This window comes from Myotis lucifugus, unplaced genomic scaffold, assembly GCF_000147115.1.
Source record: "Myotis lucifugus unplaced genomic scaffold, Myoluc2.0 scaffold_5586, whole genome shotgun sequence".
NCBI classification, from domain to species: domain Eukaryota; kingdom Metazoa; phylum Chordata; class Mammalia; order Chiroptera; family Vespertilionidae; genus Myotis; species Myotis lucifugus.
In genome coordinates this window covers 3,997-9,776 of record NW_005876634.1, presented here as the reverse complement: position 1 = coordinate 9,776, position 5,780 = coordinate 3,997, and the positions used below count along the sequence as shown (strand labels likewise).

The 5,780-nt window shown below is 52.2% G+C and overlaps 1 pseudogene; it reads right to left on the bottom strand.

The window, feature by feature from the left end:
- Positions 1-2,652: 2,652 nt before the first annotated feature.
- Positions 2,653-5,548, bottom strand: LOC102436979 (annotated as a pseudogene).
- Between the last annotated feature and the right edge of the window lie 232 nt (positions 5,549-5,780).

The following is a 5,780-nucleotide window of genomic DNA, read 5'->3' as shown; positions in this document are numbered from 1 at the left end:
TGGTCAAGAGGGACAGTCTCAGCGCTGTGAGGTTAGGAGCCACTCCCCATGTGATTCCACAGGAAAGAATAAAACCTTAACACTCAAGTCAACCAAGATGGCAGCATAGGTAAACACCTGTACTTGCTGCCTCCCACAACCATAGCAAAATTAGAACTAAAATACAGAACAACTATCATCCAGAACTGCAGGAAAGCTAGCTGAGTGGAAGTACTACAACTAGAGAGGTAAAGAAGAAAGCACATTGAGACTGGTAGGAGGCGCAGAGGCACAGATCGGGCTAGCACCCGGGTATGCTGCTTTTTTTAATTGGGAGGGAGATACAAGCTCCCACTTGTTCTGAGCTCCAGTACTGGGCGAGACTTTGGGGAACCCAGACACATATGGGGAGAAACTGGTCTGTCTGGCATCAGGGCAGGAACATGGGGGTGGCTTTCTTCCAGACGGAGGTGTTCGAAATGGTCATTGTTCCTGAGCTGGGACCTCTCCAGTGCAGAGCTGACTGGCAGCCATTGCTGTTTGCTCTACCCTGGAGATTCCCTGAGACCCCACCCTATCCAATTTACAACCCCACCCAAGCTGTGTGCAGTGGCTTTTGCAAATGAATGACTGATTCTTTCTCTGCCTAAAACCTGTCAAACTGCAGTTGGGTCAGGAAGCCCCAAAGCTATCAAAAGAAGGCAAAGGCCAGCACCACAGCAACCTGCCTTGATTCATAGCTGGGCCTCATCTGGGCACTTCCAAATTCCACACAAAGAGGAGGAATCTGCAGATCTCTCTGTAGCTCCTGCTGGGCGGCCACAGGCAGTGGCTGACTTTGCACCTCCTTGGAGCCAGTGTACCCAGTGCTCAGTGTGAGATCATACCAGGTTACAATTCTTCACATCCATAAGTGACACACCCAAGGGTCAGACTCAGGGAGGACCAAAGATCCACTGAAGCAAGTCCTGCCCCATAAGGGTATCTGCTGCACAGAAGCACTTCCATTGGCCTGGAGTTCAATTCATCCCAGTGATGCCAACAGCAATCAAGGCTCAAATATAACAAGACTGTACATAGCCCACAAAAGGGTGCACCAAGAGTGTCTACCTCAGGTGAATGAGGAGGTTGAATCACTGGGCCCTATAGGACACCTACTACACAAGACCACTCTATCAACTCAAGGAGACTTAGCAGCTACCTAATACACAGAAACAAACACAGGGAAGCAGCCAAAATGCAGAGACAAAGAAACGTGTGACAAATGAAAGAAATGGGAGAAAGCAAACTACTGGATATAGAGTTCTAAACCACAGTTATAAGGTTACTCAAGAATCTTCTAGATACCTCTGAGGAACTTAGTGAGCCCTTCAAGGATCTTAGTGAGAATGCCAAAAAATAAAAAATAAAAAATGGAAAAGGACCAGTCAGAAATTAAGCATACACTGACTGAAATAAAGAATAATATACAGAGATTCAACAGTAGAGTAGAGGATCCCAAGAATCAAGTCAAAGATTTGAAATACAAGGAAGCAAAAAACACCCAACCGAAAGAGCAAAAAGAAAAAAGAATCCAAAAATATGAAGATAGTGTAAGGAGCCTCTGGGACAACTTCAAGGATACAAACATCCGAATTATGGGGTGACAGAAGAAGAGAGAGAGCAAGATATTGAAAACCTATTTGAAGAAATAATGACAGAAAACTTCCCCTACCTGGTGAAAGAAATAGACTTACAAGTCCAGGATGCTCAGAGAACCCCAAACAAAAGGAATCCAAAGAGGACCATACCAAGACACATCATAATTAAAATGCCAAGGGCAAAAAGACAAAGAGAGAATCTTAAAAGCAGCAAGAGAAAAACAGTTAGTTACCTACAAGGGAATACCCACACGACTGTCAGCTGATTTCTCAACAGAAACTATGCAGGCCAGAAGGGAGTGGCAAGAAATATTCAGTGATGAATAGCAAGAACCTACAACTAAGATTACTCTACCCAGAAACACTATCATTTAGAATCAAAGGTCAGATAAAGAGCTTCACAGATAAGAAAAAGATAAAGGAGTTCATCACCACCAAACCAGTATTATATAAAATACTGAAGGATATTCTTTAAGAAGAGGAAAAAGAAGAAAAAGGTAAAGATAAAAAGTGATGAACAACAAAGTGACAACAAATACATATCTATAAACAAGTGAATCTAAAAATCAAATGAATAAAGAATCTGATGAACAGAATAAACTAGTGCATGTAATAGAATCAGGGGCATGGAAATGGAGTGGACTGACAATTCTCAGGAGGAAGGGGTTGTGGGGGGAGTGTGGGAAGAGATGGGACAAAGATCTTTTATGTATGTATGCAGTACCTATGGACGCAGACAGTGGGGTGGCAGGGGCTGGGGTGGGGTGGGAAAGGGGTGGAAGGGAGCTATGGGGGAGAAAAAGAGGGACATCTGTAATAATCTGAACAATAAAGATTAAAATAACCAAAACCTTAACACCCACTTGCGTGCATGTTTCATGAGACTGTCTGACATTGTTTTCTTTCTAGGTTTTCTGATTTCAGATTCTGGAAAAGTCTTTTCTCAGCTGACCATCTCCATCCATTTGATTTCCTATGGCAGGTGCTCTGAGCACCCCATTGTGTGACCCAGGTCACCCCTTTCCGTACTCACCTGACGTCCTGCCTTTGCTCTGACATTGGTGCCGGAGGAGGAGGAAGAGGGGGAGGGAGAGTAGCAGGACGAGGGTAACCGAGATCCCGATCAGGATGTTCAGGTTCCATTTGGGACCTAGGACATGAGTGACGTCATGAATGGGCCAGTGATACCATTTGATGAGCATCTACTGTGTGTGAGGCATGTGCTGGGGTCTGTCCCTCATCTCCTCTCACCTCACAGCAGTCATGCACCAGGGATTGCTGACCCCACCACCCACTTCCATGCGGCTCAGAGAGGTCAATCACATACCCCAGGTCACCCATCTTGGATGGAGCAGGATTGAGACTGGGACCCAGGACTGTGGGTTCCCTGTGCTGTCCTCACACTTCCCCCTAGGGGGACACCAGCTCTGTGCTCTGGGCTCCTCATCTGGGGCCTGTGGTGGAGGGCTGGGGCCCCACATGTTCTTGAGAAGGACAAGAAGAAGGTGAGGAGCTCGTGCTGTCCTGGAGTAGGAACTTCTCTCAGACTTCTACTACATCTGTGCTGGGGCTCCGAAGACACTCCCACTGCCCACCTACCCCTTCAGACCTGCGTGAGGGGGAGGAGAGTATAGGGTGGGAGGGCCTCTAAGGAAGAGAAAACTTCTGGATGACCATCCTAGAGCCCCTCACCGCTATTTCAGCCTATAATTCCCCTGGGGAGGGGACCCTGAGATGACAGCTCAGCAGACAGGGTCAGGGGCCCTCACCTGAGACCAGGAGCTCCAGGGGCTCACTGGGGAGTGACAGCAGGTAGGGGGAGGTGCTGTGTGAGCTGTAGCACCTGTAGGTGCCCCCATGGGCTGAGGTCACAGGACTCATGGAGAACTCTGCCTGGAACTGCTGAGCTCGTTCCTCTGATCTCAGACCCAGGGGGGGGTTGGCTGCCCCCTCCTTGGACAGAAGAAACGTGTCCCTCTGGCTCTGTGACTGACACAGCAAGGTCACGTTCTCTCCTGAATCCACCCTGGGGCCTGGCTGCACCGAGAGGGAGGGTCTGTCAGGCAGGTGTCCTAGAGAGAGGGAGGGAGGGTGAGGGCTGCCTGCTCACTTTGTTGTGACCTGAGAGTCACCAGGCCTCTCTCTGAGGACCCTCCTCTCTGTCTGTCTCTGTTTCTCTGAGTTTCCCCTTTTCTTCCACCCCCTGTCTCTCTCTGTTTCTCTCCCTCCCTGGGGACTGCACTTTCATTCTGGCCTCACAACCTGAGACCCCAGCAGGGCCTGTTCAGAGTTTGGTCCCTGACTGAACCCAATGGCTCCTCACCTGCCACCAGGATGTCCAGGGGGTCACTGGGGGCCGACCACTCAGAGGAGAGGTTGTATCCACCGTAGCATCTGTACCGGCCCCCGTGGGAGCTGCTCACAGTGCCCAGGGGGAAGTGGGCCTGAGAGAGCCCAGCCTGGGGCTGCAGGACAAGGCTCTGGGAGAGGTCCGGTTCACCCTCCTTGTGCAGAGCAAATCTGTCATAGCCGACATCAGAGCGACACTGGAGGGTCAGGCTCTGTCCAGAGGCCACGATGGGGGCCTGCTGGCTCAGGAGGGAGGGCTTCCCAGACTCACCTGGGGAGACCAGACATGAATTACAGGGGCTGCTCCTCCCATAACCCCTTCTCCTGGCCTAGCTCCCAGGTCTCACTGTCTCTCTCTGTGTCTCTGCCCCAGGGGCTCCTGTGCTCCACTCTCCGCACCCCTTCACATGGGGCTCCCCTCCCAGAGAAGATGCCAATGTGTCTGGTGCCTCAATCCATGGATGGGTGCAGGATGGGACTTACCTGGGATCAGGAGCTCCAGGGCATCACTGGGGTATGACCACACCTGGGGGCTGTCCCTGTAGCAGCCCTAGCATCTGAACCTCCACCTGTGGCTGGGGGTCACAGGACCCACAGGGAACAGGGCCTGGGACTGCCCACTGGGCTGTGGCTGTGAGTCCAGGGTCCAGGAGACCCTGTCTTTTCCTTCCTTAGTCAGAATGAACCTGTCAAACACCTCCCCTGAGCCACACTGGAGGGTCACCTTTCCTCCTGAGGGCACGACAGGGCTGGGCAGGGCTGAGAGGCTGGGTTTGCTGAAGGATCCTAGGAGAGGAGGAGACAGCCTATTAAATGGGGCTCACACCTCCCTCGTGTCCCCAAGGGCTCGGCTGTGAGAGGGAGACACCCTGAGAGCAGACCCCCTTCCTGAGGGCAGAGCCCGAGGCTGGGACCCCTGAGAGTCCTCTCACCTGTTGCCCGCAGCTCCAGGGAGTCACTGGGATCTGACCTGCCAGTGGAGCTGTTATAATAACAGGAGTATCTCCCTGCATCATGCTCTGTGATGTTTGTGATGGAGAACTTGGTCTTGGTTGTGAACTTCCTTTCAGTCTGTGTGTTCCAAAGCACACGTTTTCCTTCCTTATAGAGATCAAACTTCTGGGCCTCCAGGGTCCCCTCACACCAGAGGGTCACAGGGCTCCCATAAGGGATCACAGGGCCTGGTTCAGCCCAGAGGGTGGGTTTGGGGAGGGTCCCTGGAAGGAAACCAGAAGGTGCATTACAAAGCCCTTCCCCACCCTCATCCCCCAGCTCATCCCATCACCTCTGTGCTCCCTCCTGAGCCCCTGGGGTGAAGTAACAGGTGGGACCTGGAGCCTGGGGAGGACTCACCTGCCTGCACGTGGATCGTCTGGCCCAGACTCAGCCCTGGAAGAGTCCATTTGAGAGATTTGCATGCGGACATCTGAGCTGATTCTCCTCCCATCAGGGCCCCGCTCACTCGAGCTGCCTGAGCCTGAGGTTCCCCATATACAAGCGGGTGCCGCCACCCCTGCTGCTGCCCCTCCCCGTGTCCACAACTGACCGAGGCAGAGAAGAGCAGAGAGGATGGACATCATGGCGTCTGCTTGTGAGGCTCCTGCTGTGAAAATGGAGGAGACTTATGGCTTGAAAAACAGAGACGCACAGGATGTGGTGGGTCAGAAGCTGCTGCAGCCCTTCCGGGTCCGCAAGCTGTGAACCCATTGCTTGCGGACTGTCCCGCCCTGGGCCTGGCTCTGAGTTTCCCCAAACTGAGGGCTCAGGAGGAGAGAAGGCTCTTGGGGGTCAGGTGCCTGATCCCTCCCAGGC